Source organism: Cyanistes caeruleus, chromosome 10, assembly GCF_971803275.1.
Source record: "Cyanistes caeruleus chromosome 10, bCyaCae1.hap1.1, whole genome shotgun sequence".
NCBI classification, from domain to species: domain Eukaryota; kingdom Metazoa; phylum Chordata; class Aves; order Passeriformes; family Paridae; genus Cyanistes; species Cyanistes caeruleus.
In genome coordinates this window covers 12,398,375-12,424,641 of record NC_141710.1, presented here as the reverse complement: position 1 = coordinate 12,424,641, position 26,267 = coordinate 12,398,375, and the positions used below count along the sequence as shown (strand labels likewise).

The window sequence follows — 26,267 nt, the reverse complement described above, 5'->3', positions numbered from 1 at the left end:
CTTGAATTCCTTTATTTACTTCAAGGGTGTAGGTTCTTTTTTATATATATATATATACTTAGGGAACTGTTGTTATTATCTGCCAAACATCTCAGAAAATTAAGGAAGTTTGAAGATTTCAAAGGAGAAGTGCCTTAAACCAGCTGCCACTTTGCTCATTTCAACCTTTGACACTATGAGGAGTTTCAAGGACTTGTCTTCTGAAAGTGTTTACCTTGTGAGGTGGCTTCCTGGGAACGGTAAGTTCACATTGCTCATATATTCTTAAGGGGAAACTTTTGACCTTGGATTACTTCAAAGATCTGCCAGATTCTCTCTCTCTCCCCCCCATTCCCACCCCCCCCATTTAGTCAGCTCTTCTGTCTTTGCACATCGGTTAATGCTGGCCTTTTGTTCTTTAGGATCAAAAGCAAGTATTGCCTTACTCCTTGTATGCCCTAAAATACCATCATCTGTTCTGATCCATGGAAAAACGATGAAAATAAATGCCTGGGGTATATGCCCAACTGAAGAGAGCATTCTTGAAGAGCCATACCGTGTTTTAGAACAGAAAACTGCTTTTCCCTAGTGATAAAGTTGACTGTAAGTATGCTTAAAGGACATCTTCCACTGTGTGACTGGGCAAGATTGCAGTGGTTCGTTTTGTCTCAGAGATGTGCCACTCACATTGAGCTGATCTCTGTGTGCATGAGAGATCTGACAGTTCTGTACTCAGCACACACTCGTGGACTGGCCCTGCATCACATGTGAACCTTTTGTGAAGAGGAAGCATCAGCTCTGTCATGCCTGTGCAGAGAGCACACTGGCAGTGCCATGGATGTGTGGGTTATGTATATGATCTGTGTTTAGCATCCTGCCTCCCCCATGTTCTGTATTTCTGTGCTGTAGAGGCCAGCAATGCAGAGCAGACATTGCCCTTGCCCAGAGACTTGTATCCATGTTTCCAGAAAACAACAGGCTGGGCTGTGTGACACAGAAACTGATGAGTGAATGACTGAAGTTGTGGATTTACCCAAAACTCATTGCAAAAGTGTATGTGTCGCCAAAACACTTAGAGCTGTCAGGTATGTTTAAAAGAACACACTACTTTGAAAATGCAGAAAGATATGTTTTATGATATGTACAATACCTGGGAAAAGAGCCAAATATTTCTGGCTTTTTTCTTTTTTTCTCTTTTCACAGTTTTAAAAGATCCATTTAAAGCTTGAATATGGAAAAAAACCTCAGGGAAACTGACTGATGAGATAAGTGGCATAGAGCACCCACATACAAGCATATCATATGACTAATAAGAACAAGCTTCAGTCAGAAACCCTCAAGTTAATTTCCTTATACTGCAGCAAATATGGTCCAAGTCTGTATTCTGTGGCTGAAACACTCCTATTTGGAGTCATGATACCACAGTCTCCCATTCCTTTTGTGATATGAAAAAATTATAAAGTTAGCAATGGATTGTCAGTTATATGCAAGCTATGCTTCTTTACAATGATTGAAGAAAGAAATTTTAAAGGTACTCTAGTTAGTAAAATAAGAATCCAGCTCCTCTCCTGGAGACAGGCAATCTACAACAGGAACCATATATCATCATGTTATTAGGATAAATTAATTCAGACTAAGAACCCGATGTTGCGTAGACTAAATAAATTTTACTTTTTGTTTGAGTTACACCAAGGGAATATCCCAACTTCTTGCTCAGAGACAGGAGGTTACTGTTCACCACAGCTGCTTTAAGTGCTTCATATCTCTATAGAATTAAGTCAGAAGCCTCTACTGAAATTACCTGAAAAGTTGCTGTTCATAAAGTTATCCTGATTTCCAGCTCTGCCTTACTAAGATAACAGACTGACTTCTTTTGTAGCCATCTGGAGCTGACTTCTGTTGTTCATATACCAACTTGAGCTGATGCTGTGGCAGAGAGGGAAAGAGTAGCTTCTCATCTTCTTGTATATGTTTGTCATGTTCCAGCTGAGACCTCTCTAACTACATTTTCTGAATATTATCCAAAAGAGTTTGTCAATTTATGGAATTGTTGCTGCTTTACTACTACTCTTCCTAATTAAAGTTTTCCATAATCCTTAATAAGACCTCTGCTCCTTCAGTGTCTCCATCTGGATCCAAATGGACTCTTCCCCTTTCAATTAATTATCTGGGCTTGTGTAATGCACAAAAGAAAGAAAAAGTTGGTAAAGAAATTATCAACTTTTCTGTGTCATCAATATTTTCATAAGCTTTGATTACACTAACTTTTAAGATTGAAGGAAATTTATGTAAATGAAATAATATATTTTTCCTTCCAACAAGTTGACATTGATATTTCTTGAATATTAGGGGAAGAGGATGAGAAAATGTTTGGGCTATATTATCTATCCCATATATTTACAGCTTTCCTGGAGTAATTATATAAAAAATGGCTGCTTGTAGTGCTCTTCTCTGTGCATCATTAATGTGATACTTCTTGTCACTGGATTTAAACTGTAGCATTGTAAGACAAACATCCCCCTTCAGCTGCTTCCATTGTACTGCATACTATTATAAAATGAAAGAAGGATGTTGTACTTTATCTCTTTATATATTATAAAAATAATGAAGAGGATAATTATCAAGGCTGTAGTGCAATTTCATGGCATTGCTGTCAGTTACAAACTGCTTGAGCTGCATTCCTTTAGTAGAAAATGTCAAGAAAACCCCATGATTGAAATATAGTCATCTAATTAATTTCCCTCTATTATTACTTTCATGGGCTGTGTCTATGCAGAACACTCACTGATGGTTAATAAAAAGAGAATGAAATGTAGACAGTCCAGTTTTAGCTTTTAAGTTCTGAGTATCTTTCCATGCCCAAACTTTCATTGTGATGATAAACACAAATTAGCAGACTTAAAAAAAAATAAATCTGAAACTTTGTCTAGCATTCTGTGAAGAGCCTTTGTTGAGTGTCTGTTTCATCATCTCTTTCTTCACTGGTTCAGTTCAAAGCTGAGTGTTTGTATTTGAAACCTTCCCTGTCTCACCAGTTTCTCGATTTGAACAGTTTCTGCCATAGCCATAGGGTACCGTGTAGTCTGAAGCCCTCTTCCTTCTTCATACTGCTGTCCTTAACATTTTTCAACTTTTTATAATCCTAGAGATGTCACTGGCTCTATATACACCAATAGAAACAATGCTGTTTGTATGACTACCAGCCACTTTCTTGATTTTTACTCACTGAAAATGCATTAGGAAGAATACAGAGAGATATCTCCATCTGGATTTATCACCTTATTTTGATTTTAACATTCAAAAGCAGGCAGATTAGATGCTGCCAGTGAGTGGTAGCTAGCTCCAGCCTGAAGGTGAGCACTGGCTTCTACTTCAATATCTTGCTATTAAGAAACTCCAGAGCAGTCTGTGCAAACTTATGCAAAGAACTGAGAACATGGACACCATTAAAGTAGAAACCAAAAGATAGGTTGTAGTTTTTATTTGAAGAGGAAAAAATCTGAGGGTAAACCCTCATGTTTTAAACTGATGGCACCCTTCCCAGTTTTGCCCTAGACCAGATGTTCTTACTAAATTTCTTGCCATTTTGAATTTCTTGGTTTTAAGAGAAATCACAGTCTTTAAAACCCCTGAGAAAGTTCATTAGCATTGATAAGTTCTGCATTGCACAGATGACACTGCCTCCTGCAGGCTAAGCTAGAAGTACCAAATATAATTATGGCAGACCATAAATAATGAATATACCTATCAAGGCTTTGCAGGATTGCTTGTGATGTGAACATAAAACATTCTGAGAATGGGAGAGGCAGTCGCTTGTTAACTGTTAATCAGATAATAACTGTTTAATGATCTGATTTATAGAGATGGAGTTGAACCTGAGCTTGAGCCATGCAGGACATTACTTAATTCTGGAGGTTTGTGCCTAGGTGGGTTTAAGTTGTCTGGGACAGACCTCTGTGCAAAGAAATCAAATGCTGATTTTGTTCTTTCACTGCTGTTGCTGCTGTGCTGTAAATCCTCTGAGTTTTTCTGAAATCACTGAAAGAGCCAGCTGTGTACCTAGAATGGTTGGCAGCATGGCAGGGAGCTGCTGCCAGGTACTCCTGGTATGTTTGGCAGCTCAAATGAGGAATGAGTTAATATCTTTTTCCAGGGCTCAGTGTTGCATTTAAGCAGAACCCTGCGCTGGAGGGAGCCGCATCCCTTCAGTCATATTGCCTCAAGGGCTCATGTCTCGAAATGCAGAAGCCCTACTAGGTGTCCTGGCAGCCCAAAGTAGTTGTCATTCTGCTGCTCCACTTCAGGGGATGAAAAATCTTTCTGTTTATATTGTCAGCCAGTCCTGGTAGCCAAAACCTTGGGTAAATTTCAGCCATGGTCCTGCCTTTCCACCCTTCTTCTGTCCTGCATTTATGTACCGCAGTAGAAGGGCATAACAATGGATCCTGTTCCCTTCCTATTCTTTGATGGTGTGTATATAAATCTGTGGGACATCTGGATTTCAGCTGGTCTTCAATTTGGACTGCGGAAAGAATAATTAAAAGTATTAGATATCAATTGGAAGAAAGTAATTTTACAAAGTCCTTTTCTTTCTAGGTCCATAAATGAAAATGGAAGTGTGTAAATATCCACGCTATTTCCATTTTATTTCATGTGTGGTCCACTTTGTCCAATGATTGGAAGGAACCAGAAGAATGTGTTTCAGAGGAAAGTCAAATTATGCTATGGTCAATAGTTAGAGAATCAACCGACCTCAGAGAATTTTTTTCTCTGACATTGAGGAGACACAGCTGAGATTCTTGTATGAAGCCGGTTTCTTTCTCAAACTTCCTATTGTCACAGTCTAGAGGTGTCTTCATGTTGGATCTGTTATGTTCAACAAACATTTCAAAACAGATTGTGAGACTAATTCTCTACGGCCCAAATGTTTTTCTTGGTTAAACTAGTGGATGTCTGGAGTGATCACATTGTAGTTGCTTGAGTTACTATGTTTGAAGACACTGCTTACACTTCAGTGTTGGGGAAAAAAATGAAAAGCCCCTAACTGCAAAAGGGAAAACTAAAACCCTTAAATCTCAGGCAGGGAGCTGGGATTTGGTAAGAAACTGAAAAAGGAAGGGACTGCAGCTTGTAAATAGATATTAGGGTCTGATTTGACAGTGCATTTGGAAATTCACTGTACAGCCCATCATAAAACGAATCCTCAAATCAGTGAGTTTATATGGAATGATTTCCTGATTTGAGCATGGTATGGTGTTTGCAAATGACTGTTCTGTGTATTGTGCTTTGCCAAGCTCGTTTTGTATGATCCTCAGTGTGTTAAAGGCTTAAAGTGCTTGCCCATTATTTTTTTCTCAGGGAGTCTATGGATTTTACGATCTGCATTCCCCTTATGAACTCTCCAAGTCTAATTTCTTTGCTTACCTTCAACTGAGGCATTTCATAGTTATACAAATATGTGTTTATCTCTTTCTCTGCTTGAGGCTGTTCTGAACTGCCAGGATCTCATGGAGGGCTAGTTTCAGTAATGTGAATGCATCTGCAAAGGTGGCAAGGGATGGAACAGAGGAAGCATTCCATAATGCTTTTGGGAGCGGAGAGAATACCAGTGAAAAACAGGCACAAGAATGTCACAAAAGCCAGAGATGTCATGTACTTCTGACAAATTCAGCATAAATTTCTATACAGACTCCCTGTTGTCCTGGCATGGAAAGCTGGTTATTTGCAGGACTTGCTCTGTGTATGTAATTTATAATAAAAGTCACTGTCTAAACAGCTCTCTTGAAACTATTTCAGTTTCTTCTGATCTCGGCTTACACAGTGATTCTCTCTGTGGATATGCTTTGCAGTTGTCTATTTCACTGATTCTATTTTCCTTTTTTCCCCTGAAATCAGGTGCTTTTTCTTTCAGATGCTATTAAATGTCTTTCCTTGAGAATTTTGGCTGCTTTCAATGTGCCATTGGATCCAATAGCTGATACCCTAGCTCACCATCTGGCACTTGATTTTTTTCTTGCCCTTGTGTTCATGAAAGAATATTTTGTCAAAAATGAAAATAAAAAGAAAGAATTTGATGTGTTATGGATAGCTTTTCTGGAATCTCTGTGTGAGCAACTGACAGACAGCTGATCTGGTTTTGTTTATATTGTTTTGGAACAATCTCTAAGTATCTTTAGTACTTTAGTATCTTTAGTACTCTTATTTACTTAGGACCAGTTTAGACAAGTGAATAATCCCTTTAAACTCAGTGATACAATTTAAATAGGTAAATAATATTTGGCTTTAGATTAATAGGTGCTCAAATGAGTAAGAACTAAGGAGTAGCAGGTAGGAGCAGATTTTCCCTCTCTTCCATGCATATATGCAACAAGGACTATGAAGATTAAGTAGGAAAAAGAAAAAAAAAAAGCTTCCTCTTGGTGCACCAGAAGGGTCCAGTGGAGTTATTTATAGTGTAAGACCAAGTCAGCACTTCTTTGCTCTGGAACGTTTGCTACTTTAGAATTTTTGTCTTTGTTGTTTGGGATGCAGTGGTCAGTAAACAAGCTAAAACTTGTTTTCAGTGACCTAAATTAAAGAAGCCATTTAAAAGATTGAGGCAAAGTTTGAATACAAAGGCATATATATATATATATATAGATAGATAGATAGATAGATAGATAGATATAGATATAGATATAGATATAAGGAACAAAGAGTATCATCACACAGCTTTCATTTGGAAATTATTGGTGTGTTGGAAAATAAATGAGAACAATCCAGTACTAAAACAACAGGATGGTGAAATTGTGCAAGGATTTGAATTTTTGCCATACCTTCATACAGTGATAGAGCCTATATCCAGGGCCTGTATTCATTCTTTACTCATTATGAGAATCATACCAAGAAACTGATATGAAACGTCCTCACAAGAATGACTTTAAAAGCACAGCACTAGATGAAGGATAGCTGCAGAAGAGGAAGGGTGTCTCTCCAAATTCAGCATCATTTTAATGCTAAACATGTTTGTTCTCTCACTGATCTCACTTGGCTGTATTGCCTGTGCTGCTATGCTAGAGTTGCCCTTAATAAAAGCAAATAAAATTAGACCCTTGCCTGTAAAATCTGAGATAACTGTAAAACTCCTTTGCTATTTCTTTATAGCATTTCCATTCTGATTATAAAAACTTAAAGATAGAAGAATGTTGAAGGGGTTTTTTTTGTCCCAGATGGTTTGAAACATTACAAAATACAAGGCTGGAGTCTGGTATTACTGCAGTCCAGGTAAAACAGCAGGAGCTATTGTAATACAGTGAGAAGGATTCAATAAATCTGAAACTGTTACAGCAGCAGTGGGGTACTTTCAACATAATTCCTATTTCTGTGGGAACAATTTTGTAATTGAAAGTATTTATTTACAAAGTAACAGAAAGAAGTAAAAAGTGGTAGTGTTTTCAGTTCTTAACTAGTAATCATAATCTAGTTCAATAGGGTAGAACAGCTACAGTAGCACATGAGAAACACAAGAGTTTGGGCTGAGAATACTGAAGAGCTTGTATTTCTAATTGCATCCATCTCGTAAATAAACAGAAACTTTAATTGACAAAAAACTTATTACAAGTATCACAAAAAGCTGTCTTATGAGCCTTAAATAGACAAGTGTTATTTGTAATAAGTCAAATTCATACTATTAGATTTTTAAAGTGAAAATAAATCCATCAGCAGAGCTTTCTGTAGCTACAGATGTCGAACATGTCAATATTTTCTTCTGTTAAGGAGGTTCTTAATGACAATTTTCCTATGCCTCATTCTGTTTATGATAGAAATCAATGTACATCAGCCCATTCTTAGAATATTATAGAAAGAAATTTTAGTAGTAAATTTTGAGCAATTATTGATTAACAATATATCCTGGGTTAAATAATCTTCAAGATCAAAGGCTGAGGGCTTTATAGGAAAATAATACTGTGAGCAGGGGCTGGATGCTTCAAGACAATGAATGCCTTTTGAGAAATATTAGATGACTTCCTAGACCCTAGCCAGACACAGGAGAGGTTGGTAAATGACCGTGCAAACATCGTGGAAAATTTCATAAGCAATAATGCCACTGATTTTGAAACATATCCCAAACTGATTTTGATTTCTCTCTAGAGTGAAAAAGGAAGAGGTTGAACGGTGGGACAGTGCCACCCATATGAAATATGGAAGTGAAAAAGAAGTGGAAAACTTATATTTATTAATGTATTTATATTAAATATCTTGTATGCAGTTTCACAAAAAGTAGGGTATTGAACGACCTTACTATCTGACCATTACAATTCTCAAATATTAGGCTAAATTGCGTGTGGGTAGGATTTGGGGGAACCTATTTCACTGTTTTATCTGCCATTTCCTTATCAAAGAGGGGGGAACAGATTTTTCTGATAAGGTTATGCTTCCCTTGAGAAAATGTAAAGATTTTTAAGAAAACAACCAAACCAAAAGTACCCCAGAAACAGACAGAAATAGAGGTTTGATTCTGTCTGAAAGGAGGGCAGTAGTAGACTATAGAATTGGTACTTCCCTTCCAGTTTAGGAAGACCTGACACCACCATTCCCATCCTTCACTTTAAAAGGTTTTTAATGGTGTTGTAGGGTCACTGTCTAGGCATATCAGTTTTTAGTTTAATTGCAATATATCACAAAAAACTGTGACATCAGTGGTGTTTCTAAACACACCCTCTGGATAAAACTACCCCATCAAATTAGCTAATTATGATATGTGCTTATCCAATTTCAGCATTTCACACTTTGCAAAAGAGTGGGCAAAGTCTCATCTGCCATGTCAGCCTCTACTCGCTCAATCTTTAAATCCAATTCAATAAGCTTGGATGCAAATGTGACTAAAATAATTTTACAAAGGAAAAGCTCTTAAAGAGAGCTTACTCATTGCCATTCAGCTGAATCCTGTTTACACAACAACTCTGTGTGTTCAATTAATTTAAGAAAACCATCATGAGCAATGTGAGAATTGGAACTTGTCTACGGTTTGATTTGCTCCTGGAGTCTGGGGTACAGCTATTCCAGCCGCACCGATTACGGCCTTTTTACACATGGAAATTGAGCAGAGGAGCACAAGCGATTCCACAATAGCTCCCCTTGTGGACAAATTGTTTTGGAATAAAAGATACTTTAGTCTGGAATAATTAGTGCAGCAATTATTCTAGGACAGAATAAGTGCACTAATTATTCCTACAGTGTCTACACAGGGACAAACAGAAAGCTATTGAAGAATGGCTTATTCTGCAATAGCTATTTTGGCCCATTTCCTCATATAGGCAAATCCTATTGGTGTTGTCAGCAGGTAATGAGCGTATAGATGGAGAATGTGGATGGATTGCATTAATGATCTCTTCCCATTAGTGTTTCTTTGTGCTTCACTTTTGTGTGTTTGCAGAGTTAATTGCTTAAAACTCCCTCTTAAGTCAGACACTTTTCTAATCCTAACTTCCCAGTTCTTAACAGAGACCCTTCAAACTCTTTTGTGGGTGATCCACCACCAGCCAGCTGAGCAAATCCATGCTCATATCTGACTGTAAAATTGTTGATTTTCACAATGTATTTGTTTTTCTGGTAGGTGTAAAAATTTGTGCTGCATTAAAGACCATTTATGCATTTTCCCCCAGGACTACTTTGCAAAATAGTTTTGCAATCATTTGAAAACCACTGGAAAATTCACCCTTGTGATTACTGTTTCAAGGAGACAGAAGATCCACCTGTGTGGTGAGCTGAGGGAATTACAGATGGAAGGGTAAGAGAAATGCCCTTTAGATTCCAAACTGTATTTCTCCCTTACAATAAAACAACATTTAAGATTCATACAACACTTCATTATATTAATTTCTGAACTAAACATGTTTTTGCACAGGTCACATAACTATCAGTATCAATATTAGTGTATTTGGCTTACTATGTGTGATCTCTGTTGTGTGTGGAAGAGCACATTTTCGTGGAAGAAAGAGCTGTTCCTCTAATGGCATGTGATATTCAAGGCACAGCTCTCACTTCTTGCCTTGCCAAGGGGTAGAGAAATGCCCTGGTGGGACAGGGAGGAGGGGACTCACCTACTGACACCAGGGATGCACCAGGCACACAGGGAAACCACTGCTTACTTTCAAACTGAAAATAAAGATAGTTTGGGGTTTTTTTTTTTTCAAAAATTAGCTAAGCACTTAGTTTGAGCCTTTTTAAGATGATCTCAAACTCTAAGTGTAGGAAAGGAGAGACAAATAATCTCTGTTCATTTAAAAAGGAATCACCAGGCAAATGCAGCAGACTTTGTCTAAGCTCTGCATTCTGTTTATGTTATTGTAGAAACTTTAGGTTAAGTGTAGAACTGGAAGGAAAATAAACTTCATCTTTCCATTCTCACGCTAACTTACTGTATAAATTTAGGCAGCTTATTCAGCCTTTTGGGGCCTCAGTTCTGCATATGTGCAATGGGCTAAAGATACAACCCATAGCTGAAGCATTGCATTATAAAGGGTTTAATAGATTTACAATCAAATCTGTTATGGGGAAGTCTAGCCCTTTAAAAGCAGGAAAGCTGCAATATGAGATGAGTGAGAAGCAGAGTAGGGTTGTGCTATAACAACTGAGAATTGTGTGCAATCTATGTATGTGTGTTAATGCTTATTTCATTACAAAAACCTGTTTGAAAAGTACTATTATTAAGACCCATGAGAAGATAGTTTGAAAGATAGGGATGTATCTGTTCCTCCAGACAATATGGCTTTTAAAAATGCTTCCCTCAATGACTAAATTTCCCTACTAAATTGAGTACTACATTCCCAGTTAAAATCAGGTTCTGTGTTCATAACCTTTTTTCCCAATACTGTGTCATAAAACTGTAATTTAGGTGATGCTAGCTTGCAAACATGAGTTTAGCAGTGTACCCATACTATGATTTCAATAGAGCTAATTCATCAGTGGTGAAGTGCAGCCTTTCAAATGAGATGGTAGATGATAATATTTAGAAATCTGTTTTCATGTTAAGAGAGGGGAAAATATGAGGAGAAATTTCTTTGTCCCTCTGTTATTATGCAGTTCTGCTTCTCTTTCCTTTGTGCAGTAATTGTGGAATAGGATGCAGATGGGTCCATAACTGGAAACATTCTAAAAATACCCTAAAACTCCAGTGCCAAGCGCAGGAAAAAACACCTTATTTCTCTTCACTGAGAAGCAGAGAAATGAGCTGTTTGATTCAACAGCAATTCAGCAAGAGAAAACTATTATTTTATTACTCTGATGATCTGAATAAAACTATGGGAATATATGCTCTACTATAGGAATATAATGTCTTAAGGACACAACGCCGCTCTGTCGCTAAAACCTTGAGATACTTGATGTGTTTGCAACTGCAAAAATGCTTATAGTTTGTCCAGCTGAAGTAACATTCTGAAATACAGCAAGCCAATATGTTCCCTGGTGAAATGCCTCTTCTGATTTCCAATGGCAAACAAAAATTCAAACAATTGAAGATTGGTTTGTCTTGCACCCACAATTTAAGAACCTGGTCTGATCTTTTGTACTCTATTTCCATCCAAATCTTTTAAGATACTCAAGGAACAATATCTTTCTATATTTTTATCATTACATGCACACAAACCCAATCTAGGAAAGTGTGTAAGTTTAGACTTTCTCTGTAGAATCTCACTGAGTGAGATTTTGCAGTTCTCATTGCAGAGTCAGTATATCAGGAATTTTCAAGGTTGGAATCCTCTCTGTGTTGGGGACTAGTCTAATAGAAGAAGGGTTAATTTTACTCTTCTCCTGTAAGAGCTTGCCATATGCAATTTTATGCCCCAAAGTATTCTAGATGCCATAAATTAATCCAGGTATTTAAAAGATTAAAGGTAGGAGTGTTTAGATGGCAGTACAGCAGAAACAAGGGAACAGAAGGTGGCTGACAGGAGGAGGAAGGAAAAGATGCGTTCTCATTATTTATAATGAAGAGAAAAGCTGCAAATTTAACCAAGTGTTTCCTATCCCATGTGTTCTTTTTTTATTGCTCTCTAAGTGCAAAAAATGTTTATAGTTGGGTCCCCAGCTGGAACATTATTTAAGATCTCAGAGAAGAGATGAGGTTTGGACTCCAGGATATTCATAGGTGTGAAGCTCTCTTCACACATGCCCCATAGGCGTGAAGCCCTACCAAGCAGTCATGGGAATGTTTTCCCACTCCCCTTTCTGGTAACGTTACACATTTTTATACAATCAGGCCTTAGGGTGCCACAGATTTCTCCTTCGTGATGCTGCTGAGCTCAGCAGTGCTTTTTTGTTCTGTGTGAGTTTCAACTTGGAGAGAGGGAGGCTGCAGAACAGAAAAAATAAAAGTGACTTAGAGCATCATGAGCCTTGTGGGAAACTTCTTTCCAAAGAACTGTGAATGATCAAAAGATCAGAAGTTTTCTTTACCTACCTAATGATCTGTAGAGTCTGGAACAGAAGAGAGGGGATTTTCTCCTTGCAGAACCGAATTTTTTATTTGAAGTGATAAAAACCCTGGATGTGTTTTCTTCACTGTGGGCAGCACTGGTGGGCATTCCAGTGTTACCTTTCTTTGAATTTATAAGGTTTGTACTACCTTTTAAAATAACTACTCTATCAGTTATGGAAATAAAACAATGGGGAAGCTGTTTTTTCTGTTTGGAGGATTTTTTGTTTCTTTGGAGGTTTTGTGTGTGTGTGTTTCGGAAGAGAAGAACAGGAAAAGGAAAAATCTATTCTGGAATGAGCAGATACAAGTCATGTTATGCAGCTCAGGGAATGTGGACCTTATCCAATTTATGCAGTGAACTCAAAAATGGTTTTGGTTTTGACAGATGCACAAATTTAAAACAAGGCAGGGTCAGACTTTCATAAATTATTTTATTATTTTCACAGAGATTTTCAAGATCTTTGTGAAAAACTTATCCCATTAACTAGACACATCATTCTGGCTGAAAGCTTGTAGGGACTTCACCAGTTTCTAATATGGTTTCACTAGGGATTCCATTACCTGAACCTAGTAATATCAAAATGGGAGAGAAAAAAAATGTTGAACATATTTTGTGTGAGATGGTGAGTATAATTTGAATCCTCCCAGCCTTTGAGCTTGTTTGGCTGCTGTGCCACACAGTGCAAACAGTGCACAGGCAGGAGGAAGGACTGCACACCTGGATGTCAAAGACTCTGCCCCTGTCAGGGTCCTCAGAGCAAAATTCTGTGATCACAAGTGTGTGATTTTTCTGTCTTCAAGACTCATTTTCCCAACCTACACAATAATAAATATGCAGAGATATTCAGAGCAGCATGCTTCCTCCCAGCTAGTCCTTAAGGCCAGCTAGAACATGACTTAGGAACAGCCCCAGGGCAGTTCAGGGCAGAGGCGAGCAGACAGCCTTAAACCATTTCCAGCATTTTTAGCAGACTGCAGTAGTGCTGCAAATTAATCCCTCTGACTCTGCCCTGCCATGGTCTGGGAAGTACCACAGCTCGGATGACAGGCTGATAGGGGATATTTTTTCCCATAACTGTTTGCACTGCACAGAAATATACTCTGGGAATATTTATATGCATATCACTGGAACTTGTCATAAAACAAGGTGTGACAGTATCAGGAAGGCTGACAAAACCTGACCTAATAGAAATTGGTGGTCCTAATGCATCCCAGTGCTTTACCAAATTTTTCCTAATACAAAGATCAGGTCCCTTTGAGTTACATTTGGATCATTTAAATTGACAGCTTTGGGTCAGATCTGTGAACAATTCTCTTTGCGTTCAGGCAAAATCCTCTGTTTCTGTATCTTTAGGGCAGCATTTCTAGATCATTATCCAAAGTAAAAGGACAGATTCTGCTTTAAACTGCATTGGTTTAGACTGAGAAGGACTCTGTCAAAGATAGTGCAGTTGCTCCAGTTTTACACTGGTGCAAACCTGTGCTGAAGCCAGCTCATAAACAACTTAGATTTGTGTGATATTCTCTGAAGAATTCCTTGGTATAATGGTCTACATCTACACTAGGAGCCTGGGAGCCTGTCCTTGGCCACATCCCAGCTCCGCACTGGAGCAAGACCTTGGTACTTGCTGTCCTTTCTCGCCTTTTCCTTGGACAGGAAAGCTGGGGAATGTGTGCTGGATGGAGCTGAGGCACATTTCGACAGCTGCTTGGTTTGATGAAGAAACACTGAAGACCTCAGGGCACAGGATGGCAGACAGTGGCACACGCTCAGAAATGTAGCCATACAATGACAGCTTGTGGTAAAACTTTGTGTCAAGTGTCTGGTCTATGAAGTGCAGACAGCTTGGCCATTGTAGCACATGCAGCATGGAAAACATCAGCTCTGTGAAAGAGTGAAGGGGGAAGAGGGAACTGGCCCACTCAAGCTCTGACCTTCCTTTCTGAGCTTTGCATGTGGCAACAATTCCTTGGTGGCTGGTAATTTCCTTCAGAAAATTCCTCACCTGCTGTCACCTTAGCCAGGGAACAAGTTGTGCCTTTAGGTATAACTGACCATGCCAAGCAGTGCAGGCTCAGTGCAATTACAGACAAAACTTGTAAATAGACATTTAGAAAGCTACTAACTAAATGCATAACCTTATGAAGAGTGTAGAACTGCAGATGTGTATGTAACAATGTATTTTAAGTTGCCTGACTTGTCCAGAAGAAAAGGACCAGTCTAATACAGATCATGCAGAGGGTTGTGCAGCTGGTGGGAGCAAGATTACCTTGGGAAGTTGGAAAGAAAAATGAGCACATAAGGGTGAAAAGCTAGCACAGAGTCTGCCTGTGATACAGCAGGAGGCTACTCCTCCTGACTTGGAAATAAAGTGAGGCTAACTCCACTTCTGCAGTCTCAAGGTTGGAAAATGGATGAGTTTGTATTTCAAATGATCTTCCCCATGATGTCATGTCTTGATTTCTCTCCTCACTACTTAAATATATTTTAGGGAGAATATAACTGCTCTGATGTGCTTCATTTTCCCAGTATTGAATAATGTTCCAAAGACTTTCAACTTTGTTAAGGTTTCCTCAAAACACCTCCTGATTTCGAAGTCCCGCTAAATCCAGATAAGTGCAGGGTAGGCTGAGATAGGAATGAGTTTCAAACTAAGTGCAAATTGTTTGTCCTAAGTGCAGATGGTTCCTATTAAACTTCATAAAAACTTTAAGTAAGTCATGTTTTATCCCATAGACGTAAACAAAAGACCACTGAAGCTTCATTTGTGGCAAACCATTTGTTTATTGAACATGGAGATATTCTGTTGTTTTTGAAAGAGAACACAATGCTGCACCAACTTGGGAGAGTGTCTTGCTCTCTCACTTTCATGCTAATTAAAGAAGTGGGGTGTTTCTTGTGTGAGTGTAATAATCTGGCTGGAGATGAGATTCTCATTCTTCTGACGTTCACATTCTCCTGTCTCTGAGGGGTCACCTGAAATACTTAGGAAATACGATTGCTTCAGCAGAGAGAGAGATTTTGATAAATGTGAGGAAAGGGAAGACATTTACTGTATTTACCTGTTAAATTGTTCTCTGTTGTGCATAAGATAAAGCTCTGTATATGTAGGGAATATATAATTTAAATAGCTAAATGTCCTAATTATTTTGGCATCCTCAAGGTGTGTTTTATGAAGGTGGATATTGTTCCAGGTCTTAACTGTCTTTGGTTTAATTCCAGGAGACACACAGTCTGTGTCTTTTTGAATTTCAGTGTTACTTTTTCCTTTTCATAGCCAACTTTTTTCTCTTTCTGAAATGTGTAGCTTGGAAACGAGGTCCTTTTAATGAAGCTTTTGAGTCTCACAAAATATGATTAATCTGATTAGTGGTTCAGACTCTTTTTATGCTTACATTAACTAACACAAAGAGCCCCCCTACAGGTTAAAGTTTAAATGTGGATTACCAGATAAAGCTAGTCCTGACGAGGTTTCTATGGTGCAAGGAAAAATTGAATTTGCCTTTCACCTCATTTCAGCCTTTGTCATCCTGGTTTTTGCCCTTCTCCCTCATTCACAGTGAGGATATTAATTTTGCAGTAAAATCTTTAAGCAATTATGCAGATAGCTTGGAAAAAGCAACATACAAACACACTATGAAAAGCTTAACTGAAAAATGGACCCCAGATATTCATTAAAACCAGATGGTAACATTCCTAGCAGCATAACTTTGGATGTTTGGACTAAATTTGTATTAATGTGTTGCAACCAGACAACAAAAATGAACCGGTGTCATGACTGTATGTATGTTTGTATTGTGCTTTATATTTACAAAGTAGTGAGGTATGGTACCTACTCTGTGAATGTCCTTTTTGATAAACAGCTAAGAATGGCTATCCTTTCACACACAAACACATCCATCTTTAGATAGCATTCCTCTGTGGGAGGCTTGCCTTCAATTTAACAGATAATGAACTTCTTCAGATGAATCAGAAAATTGATAGTGAAATGAAGTTTAGTATTTTGCAATGCAGCATCTACCAATACAAGGATGTTTATAGTTTCAAAATGTGTTTTATTAAAAATGCTCATTTTTAGAAAAATTTCTCATCAGTTTAGTAACCCTAGCTAATTTTTATCCTCAATCACTTTATTTTGCAGATTATTTGTGTTGTTGCCCTTTCAGAAATGGCTATAAGAAATTGAAGAAAAACAGCACCTGCAAATAGCACTTAATTAAAAGCATGATTGTGTACGGGGGCTTTCTATATATTTCTCTCTCAACAATGAAGATGGAAAGGTGTTTTTTCTTTTCTTATATGGCATGCTCCATATGATCCAATAAAGCACAACTAGCATAGCACACCAGCCAGGGTAGACCACAGTTTCCCCTCAGTGCACACACATAATTCCCATTACTGCTAATGGGAGATGCATGTCCCCACACAGAGGCAAGAGGAATCTTATATGTACATGTCATACATATGAAAATATCTGGCATGAAAAGAGGTGTCTGGTCCTGACAAATTGCCAGGAGGCATTATTTTTTTTCCTGTTAATTATAGTAATTATTTATCATGCATTAAAATAGTGCCCTAAATTTGCATGGCACAACGTGCAACACAAATAAGCTGCATTCAGCGCTGAAAGGAGCGTACAATGAGAAGCTGACAAACGTGCACAATGTGAGGCACCGGTGCATCATCTGGAGTCACAGGAGATAGTGGTCCCCTTCCTGGAGACGGGCATTTTAGAGGCTGGAAGGGCCTGTCTTGGGACAGGGGGCAGTGTGAGCCCAGCTGAAGAGCCCTCAGTGGCAGGAGTGAGGTGAGGGGCTTGGGAAGAGCGCAGGGAATGGAGAGCCGGGGGGCTGTGGGCCGGGAATGCCGCGGCTGCTGGGAATCAGCCAGGGGAGCAGAGCGGGCGCTGAGCTGCACTGCAGGGACAAGGTGAGCCCGGCAGCAGCTGAAAGGCAGCGCTCAAACAGAGAAAGCAGCACCGTGCACCGTAAAAGATGAAAGAGCTTTGGCTAAACCAGATGGAAAGGCAGACGAGTCTGATGGAGGGCTTAGCCAGGAGCCAGAGAAAAAGGTGTTTATTGTGACAAAGAGACAGGGACGCTTCTGATTCACTGCTCTGTCAGTCCTTGAGTGTGTAGCCTTGGCCTTTTCTTATTGTTGGTTTTATCTAGAGCCAAGAAAATCTAGTTTTTGTCCTATATGTAAATATACTTTATACCATCACATAGGTCTGCGTATATTTTATATGTGTCAGTCTGCGCCCTATGGGAAATGAATCTGCTGACCAGTTGCTATAGATTTTGTGGAAACTGGGAGCAAGGGAAGATGTACATAATTTCTGATGAGGGAAAAGTATCAGGAGTCATTGCAGAACAGAGAGTGCTCCACCTGGAGCAACACTTTCCATTGGAGACTTGCACCCCCTGAGGTCCCAGGGAATCCAACTATGAGCACAAAGCCAGGGGAGAGCAGGCATCTTTCATTCTGCCGCTCATGAAAGTACTTGTATTGTAATTGAAATTTAATCTGAGTTCATGAAATGTTTATGAACCTGGAACAATTGTATAAAGTTTCAGTCAGTTGCACTGCAATTTTATTTGCATATTTGTTTTTGGAAAGGAACATGGGCCTTCAAATACTGCAAAGAATTATTATTATTATTATTATTATTATTATTATTATTATTATTATTATTATTATAATATTTTTTATTATTTTTTTGAATCTTGAGTTGGTCTAAGGTAGAATACTGGAATCTCTTGAGTAATCCCCCCTGGATTAAGAGAAGCTTCTTTGGAGTCCGTTTTCTCAAAAGTTGCTGCAAGCTTTCAGCCCTTGTTTTATATTTGAATCAGTTGAAAATAACTGATGGCAATAAGCACTGGCAGGCCTCCCAAATTGTCAGCTGAGGGCTTCGTTATGTATTCTTTCCCCCAGAAGGATTACCCAGGAGAGTGCAAGGGGGAGTGCAACTGCCTGAGCGCTGCTCTAGAGACGCTGGAGTGTGTTTAATTCAGCAGAAGCTGAAGGCAGCTAGAATGTTACACGTTTGTTTCCATAAGGGAAAGAAAAACGTCAGAGAGATACTATCTGAGGACTTTAGATTATGTGTCTTCTTGAGCTACTCCGGAGATGTAGGTAGTTTAGAAAAATCTCTTGACCTTTTCAGGCTTCCTCCGCCATGATGGTTCGACGTAGCTGTGCAAAATGATAGGTAGTTTACAGCTTGCCTTCCCTGGGGTGAAGCTGATTTACAACACGCTTTGTGTGTAATTTGGCTGTAGAGAGACGGTTTTACACCCAGCTTTTGCGTTTTGGCTATGATGAGGACTGTAAAAATGCTGCGATCCTGGAATGGGCGTTTTCTGAAATTGTTTCTTCTTGGAGATGCAGAGCTTGCTGAGGCTGGTGGTGCACTGAGGTAACCCGTTGACCTAATACCTAGACCTAGACTGATTAGATAATCTTCTGAATGAATGCATATTTATTTTCCTGAGTCAATGGAGTTATTGTGCCTGAGCCAGTCCTGACTTCTGTTCAATGGAAAGACTGGCCAGCTGCTTCCCTTCCTCCTTCTCTTCTTCCTTCTCTTCCTCCTCCTCTTTCTCCTTCCTTGAGGTCACTAATGCTTCAGCTTAATCATGCATTGAGTGATCCTGAAGTAGCAGGCCATGCAGAGATCTTAATTATTTTCTGGGAAACAGAAGGCACAATCCATATTGATGTGCATCAACAAGCCAACAGGTTTGGTGCCGGCAGTCCCCCACTCTCCCCAGCTCAGCCACAGCCATGGTGCTGTTGGTGCTGGGCTCCCTCTGCTTGTCCTCTGCTGGGTGCTCTGCCCTCTTGCCTCACGGCCCTCAGCTGAGGCCTGCTCACACAGCTCTGGCAGCTGCTCATCATCCCCCCACTGATGGCAGCATGTCATTCCTGGGGACTGAAGCCATGTGCTAGGTCCTGGCAGCCACCTGTAACCAACATCAATTATCCTCTCCCCTTGTAGGACACAGTGCTGGTGCTGAGCTGGCCACTCATATTTTGGACCATTTGGTTGTCAAGGCTGGATAACACTGGGGATAAAGTGCCACATCTCATGAGCTCAGGGTTCTAGCCAGGAGTTTGGTATTGCATGGGCTGAGTACAGACAGCTTGATTTGTAGGAGGGCTTGGAACAGAACACCATCCACTATGGACCAAGAAGGCTCAATTTCTTCTCCTTTCTTCACACATACCTTCCATTCATCTAAACTTCAAAATCTCTGCCCGGAGAATTGACATGCTGGTGTCCTCTTGGACTACCCCTAAGAATCCCAGAAGGCAACAGTAATTACAGCATATGTTATTACTGTGCTTAAATTTAATATCTGTTTTTTTAAAAAAAAGGTAATGGCAAAGGTCTGCTTATTAACAGGTATTGTCAGAACAGCAAAAAGCTATTGTACTTATTCTGGAAAACAGCTCTAGCATAAGACTGATGCTGATAAGAGTATACTTTCAAAAGTCTAAGCCTAATACCCTAAATATCCATTAAATTATTGCCTTGTGCATAATAGGTATTTGAAGAGTAATTTATATACTTGAAATAGAACAGAAACTGCCATATCAGTTATTTTTCCTTTCTGTTTCACACATACACACAGAGACATATATATATATGTATTTATATATATATTTCATATATATATATTGTATATATTTTGTAATGACAAAAAAATTGTATCTATACATAGAGAATGCATGAGTCTGTCTCACTGTTGCAGACAAGAAAACTGTCTGTAGGTTCATGCATCCTTTCCTGATTCTTAATTTAATAGAAGAGTCAGCGTGGCCTTTACAAAAATAATTTGCAATATAATTGTTTTTAGAGGTGATTTTTTAGATGACTTTGGAAACAAGGTGTTTAAACCTCTTTGAATCTGTCATAGTTGATCAGGATAATTGATGTTGATATTACTTGTAATATTTTCAGTAATGTTTGATAGAAAAATAGACACAAGTTTTATAGTTGTGACTGCATATATTTACATTTAAAGAGGTGGGGAGCAGAATTTGAACTTCCCTTTTGGTATTAGAAGTGAAAAAAATTAACTCATCTGTGGGAAAGTTTGTCCAAACAAGCTCTACTGCTGGCAAGTTAGCAGCATATCTTTCCTTCCCCTCCCCCAAACTGTTGATTTTACTTTTTTCCCTGTCTTGGCTTCTTTTTCTTTCTATCAGGTTATATATTCACATTTCTCAGCTGATGTTTCTTATTAAATTACAGACACATGTTATGTTGAATCATTTAATCTTTCAAGTTGGAGTCCAGTTTTCTTGCATAAGAAAAATCTCTTTTAATTCTTTAGGACAAAAAGCATCATGTATTTGAGTTCCCCGAAAGCATTTAATAAAGCATGAAAAGATATGACATCAATCCCACTAAAACACAAGGGCAAATGAATGATGTTACTGTAAATCTTTACATCAATCACGCCCAGGACTTTAGAAACAATATAGTTTTGTTTGCATTTCAGAAGTGACAAACAACTCTTCTGACTGGCTTAACATAGTCACTTTCCATTAGTCAAGACCAGAAGCAAGTCAGAATTAAAATGTGGCCCTTGGTTGCCAGGCAGCCGAGTTGTCTTGACATGGTGGTTAGTTTCCTTTTCATCCAGTGACAACAGTGAAATGAAAGAAGTTTTGAAAAACTTGATAATGGTTTTCAAAGGAGGAGGATAATTGGTGGGGCTAGCTTGTGCGGCTCTGTGTGGAAACTTTCGTCTGTGCTAAGGGAAGACTGTCACTAAAAATTTAAACTCTTGTACACAAACTTGACCTGGAATCTTCTCCAGGTTTTCACTGGTTCATTTGTAGAACACTTCTCTCAGCCCAAGGGGTGCTGGGATGAAAGCGTTAGGACAGATGGGTAAAGCCCCAAAGGAAGAAAAGAATCAATAGTTGTGATTTAATCCATCAGTGAAAGGGAGGAATTAAGTAAAATCCTTAAAATGGGGAATTTGTAAAAGATCTTTTGATAGTACCTATAGCTGAAAATAATTTATCATCTGATCGCTGTTGAGAGTTAATGGCATTTGGGCTTAGAAAAGCATATTTTTGACTCATTCTGCCAGATACTGAGCAATTTTCCTGCTGTTATTTTTGATATTCTCTAGACAATAGATAATTTAATTCAAACAAATTTTCCCAAGATGACAAAAACCTTAAACATAACAGGATGATGGCAAGATAAGCTTTTGCTGCTGATGTTAATAATGCAAAAGCTAATGGGACATTAATATTAATACTAATATAAGTTGATATGAAGTAATATTTGTGTTAAACTGTTATAAAAGTCAAATGTATGCATAGCTGTCTATATCATTCATTTGTTAAAAGAAAAAGGCGGGGGGGGTGGGGGGGAAAGCTCAGCAAAATGCACCCATAATGAAAGAAGGGACCAATTAGGGTTGGATTAACATTCATGGTTATTTACAGTTGTTTTTGTACTTGTTCTTGTGCTCTGACTTCCTAAAATTTCACAACCCAAAGATTTAGAAAAATGGGGTTGTTTAGACGCGAGGTGCAATGAAGTGGCTGCAGCCATTGTGCAGACACCACCTCTCTCATTATACCCTCTCAATCAACACTCGGCACACAGGAAACCGCAATAAAGCCCATCTGCCACGGTTAATCTGCAGGCAAACCCACACCCATGTCTGTGCCCGTTACTCTCCAGCCTTATTATTCTCAGATCCAAAGCTTCATAAGGGATCAGCCAAAGTCCATTAAAGTAAATAATAGCTAGAAATGACAGGCTTAGCAAGGATTGGGAGGAAGTTGAAGACCAATCTGAGCTGTGAGCTCTGATTAATAGAGAAAAGCATTAGGAGAAAAGGGGAGAAAAATGACCTCAGCCTGCTCCAAAGAATTCCTGAACCTTGGTTGTTAGGGCAAGTGCTACCATCTGAGACGTTAGTGATCCTTGAATTTCCTTCACTTTGATGCAGCTCAAATGGGAAAATTTTGAAGGTTCAGCAAGGCCCCAGACCTCAGCTGGAAAGCCGTCTGGAGTCAACCCTGTCAAAATTCTCTTGTGGAAAAGAAAGCCTTTATTAGCTAGATTGCAACAAAAAACCCACAGCCTCTAATAAGAAGAGAATGCATGCTATAGATTGCATATACATTAATTATTAGAGGGCATTTAATTGTTCTCATCTGTATACAGATCTGTGCAAAAGTTCTTTTAAAATACCAGTCAGAGTGTGTTTAAAAAAACAAAAAAGCACAAAACTAAGAAACAAAACCAAACACCTTCTCAGACTGTTTTTCTTCATTCAACTTAATTTTTAATAGAAGATTCAATTCATTGCCAAGTGAGGAGATACCCTGCTTGGGAGGACTGGTACATAAAGTTGATGCTTGTGAGGATGTTGCATATTATGTTTGCTTTCCATTGTCTCAGCTGTGTGTTGTACATGAACAGAATATACAGAAACCAGCAGCAAGTCAACCCTACACAAGGATTTATTTTTCTAATGCTAAAGAAAATCACTGCTCTAAAAACAGAAACTTGAGCAGTTATAAAAACTATTTTCTCCTATTTCTTTGCATATATTATCTACCTCTTTTCCAGCTATATCCTTGGAGTATGTTTTATTTTGATTACGGGAAAGAATGGACAGATGTTTACTATTCATCAGAATGTTTGTTTTTACTGCTATTTAAAAATCCATCATGCAGCTGAGAAAGTGCATGTGCCACTGCACCTTTGCAACTTTTGCTGAGCAAAGTGCTGACCACGAGGAGTTTGTAAGTGATTTTAGATCCAGCTAAGGAATAGTGTTTAATTGATCAATCTTAGACAGCAACCCAAGCATAACTATTCAGAAACATCTGGTACAGCTGTACAGGTGTTTCACTATCCCTGATGATTTTTTTTTTTTTGTAGATATTAATGATCTGAATGAGGGCTTCTTGTCAGGGCAGCTCTTATGATGATACATTCCTTCTAAAAGTTTATGTTACAGTATGTGGTTTTCATAAACAAGATGAAGAGGATGCTGCTTAAAATGATGATGCTGCCATGAAATTGCTGATAACTTGGCTAAAGCCCTGCTCATGTGCACGTGATGCAATTTTCATATTTTAATCCTAAGTAGAACCAAAAATGACAATTATGAAAAGACAAAATAGATACCACCAACAGCTGTAATTGCTATCTACACTGCTCAAGGATGGGCAAAAGACACAGTAAATCAATATTAAGATCTCTACATATGCAGGTATCACAAGGACATCATATAACATCATTATAAGAAAATCCTAATAAAATTTGGACAGTTATTCCAAAGAATACAGGATGAGCATGGAGTGTGTGTTTGCAGCTAACTAGTTCTCTGCAGTTTCAGCTGATGTCTTAATAGAAATATCTGCCTTTATAAAAGCATAAGTGTCTTTCTATAGGAAAAAAACCAAACTTATTACATATTTTAGGATAAAACCTTATTTTTTAGATTGATGGATACTAGCGACAGTTTTAACATTTTTCTGTTGGTCATGCAGGAACTGTAAGATTGTGAAGGATGAAGTGGCACTGGCATTCTTCTCAAGTACATAAGATACAATGCCTTTTTTTTGTCCTGAAACATAGGTGATGTATTTCATTTGGAACACTAGACCTCAATGCTGAGACTGTGTCTTCTCAGACAATTTCATATTAAAAATTAAAAATAGTTCCATGATCAAGAAACTGAACATGACTTTCAGTGGAGAGGAAGCAAATAATATGATGCAGCTTATGCATAAGGTTTTGTTGTAATTAAAATACAAAGAAATATGAAAATGTTGAATGTGAGCAAGATCTGTACACCACTAAATATTCAAGACACTAAGATAAAAAAAAGCAGTAAACAAAATGTGTATGAACAGAAAAAGCAAGCTAAATGCTCTGTGCAGTGGCTTCCTATTAAAAGGAACAAATAACCTACTTTGCTTTCTTGATTTATTCTAAAACCAGCACTATGATATTGCATAGAAAGCCTGCATGTAAAGCCTGACTTTAACTACAAACTTAGTGTTTTTATACCACTGTCAACTTTTCTGCTTAATGTAAAACAGAGTTAGCCTCTCATCTATCTCTTGTCATCCTTGTGATGTTGTCCAAGATGAGTTTCCTCCTGACCATACTCAGAGCTATCAAACAACATTTTCTGTACCCATCTTCCCACATCACTGAAAGCAGGAATCATGTAGCACATCATGGTGCCTTGGTGAGTTTTCTGTTCTTTGCTTCACTGAAACAAATGCATTTTCACATCTATTTTTTTTCTTGTTTCCAAGGACAAGGCTGGCTAATAGTAGTGATATGTACAGTAACTTCCTCTCAGAGCTCAGCCTCACACTGGAGATACATTTGGTTTTGGGTATTGTCCTCATCCAATGGATCAGGATGAGCTGAACAGTTTAGCAATGATGTTTGCTGCTTGTTTAATGAAGGTACTAAAATCCTGAGCAGGGTTTGGAATTAATTAGTTTACACAGGAATAGAAATAATTATCTCTCAGCAACATTTTATCAAATAATCTATCAATCAAAGGAGTCCATAGCTGTATCCAAACACCTTTCTGTCTTTGAGGATTAAAAAAACACAGAAAACACAGGAAAACAGACTGTGGCATTGAATCCATATTGCTCCATATTGTTTATTATACAGGAACTCCAGTTTGCAGTTTCCTCATATGTTATTGGTTAGTCTCCCTTGGATATTTTCTGGCTGGCTATACTCCTAAATCTATCTGCAGCTCACAGATATTCCTATAAATTTTGTTTATTTTACTCTAAACTCCTTATTCTTTACTAGAAAGAACATTTTTAATGACAGATTTAGTGTAGGCTTGTTGCTTATAAACATGAATTTGTGAATGCAGAGACAAATTTGCCCAATTTCAAAATATAAAGACAACAACTTGTACTCTTCTGTCGTTTTCTATTAAGTTCACCAAAAAGCAGTGAGTTTTTCCCTGTAGATCACCAGGAGATTGTATTTTCTATAGCCCAGTCTGCAGAATGATGTCACCTCGTGTTTTGTTTAACACCTGGCATATTGCACAGTCCCATATATGTTACACATAACTGGACAGCTTTAATGAGCGATTGCCTGGGTGTGTTTCAGTGTGGTACAAATGCACAAACTGTAATTCTGCTTAAAGTCTACTTCTTTAGTGAATTTCTGCAGGGAAAAAAATCCAGCCTATGCTGTTAAGATGACAAGGTATTTTTAATACAAACTGCAGTGAATAGAAATGGAAATCTATCCATTCTGATCAAAAGCTAATGACTGTAAAATATTCTGGTCAACCTTTGGCATAATTTGGGGAAGTTAGGGCCAATTCATTTGCCATGAGGCATCTCTGGCCTTTAGGTCTACTAGCATTTTTGACACCCATCACCTCAGGGAGCCAGTTCTCACTTTGCCCTATTTACTGGCTGCAAAAGCCCCATTTCTCATTCTGTTTTACTGCAAGGGGTAAACACAAAGCCCTCCTCTTCCTCTTTTGCTCCCATTCATCCTTACACCCAACAGCAGACACTTGTACAGGGCACTACTGCTAGAACCATCAGGAACTTCTGCATCTGCTGCCTTCCTGAAATAGAATGAAAATATAAATATTTGGCCCCAAGATAATTTATTTATATGGGAACAGAAATTCATTTCAGAGAATCCATGTCAAGGACTCCCATGAGTCTTTTAGACACCCCAGGATTACCTCCAAGAGAGCAGGGACTTCATTCCTACTGTAAACATGCTTGCAGTTCACCACAAACATGTCAATAATGGTAACAAATGGC

The 26,267-nt window shown here is 38.4% G+C and overlaps 1 protein-coding gene across 2 annotated transcripts in view; it reads left to right on the top strand.

Annotated features, from left to right (window-relative positions):
• The window catches only part of LOC111933216 (uncharacterized), a 211,215-nt gene that overhangs the window by 182,584 nt on the left and 2,364 nt on the right, over positions 1-26,267 (top strand). For both annotated transcript variants that reach the window (XM_086843551.1, XM_086843548.1), the window contains 3 exons: positions 96-239; positions 402-582; positions 9,624-9,748. The gene's annotated coding sequence lies outside the window, so the exon portion shown is untranslated. The remainder of the gene's footprint in view (positions 1-95; positions 240-401; positions 583-9,623; positions 9,749-26,267) is intronic.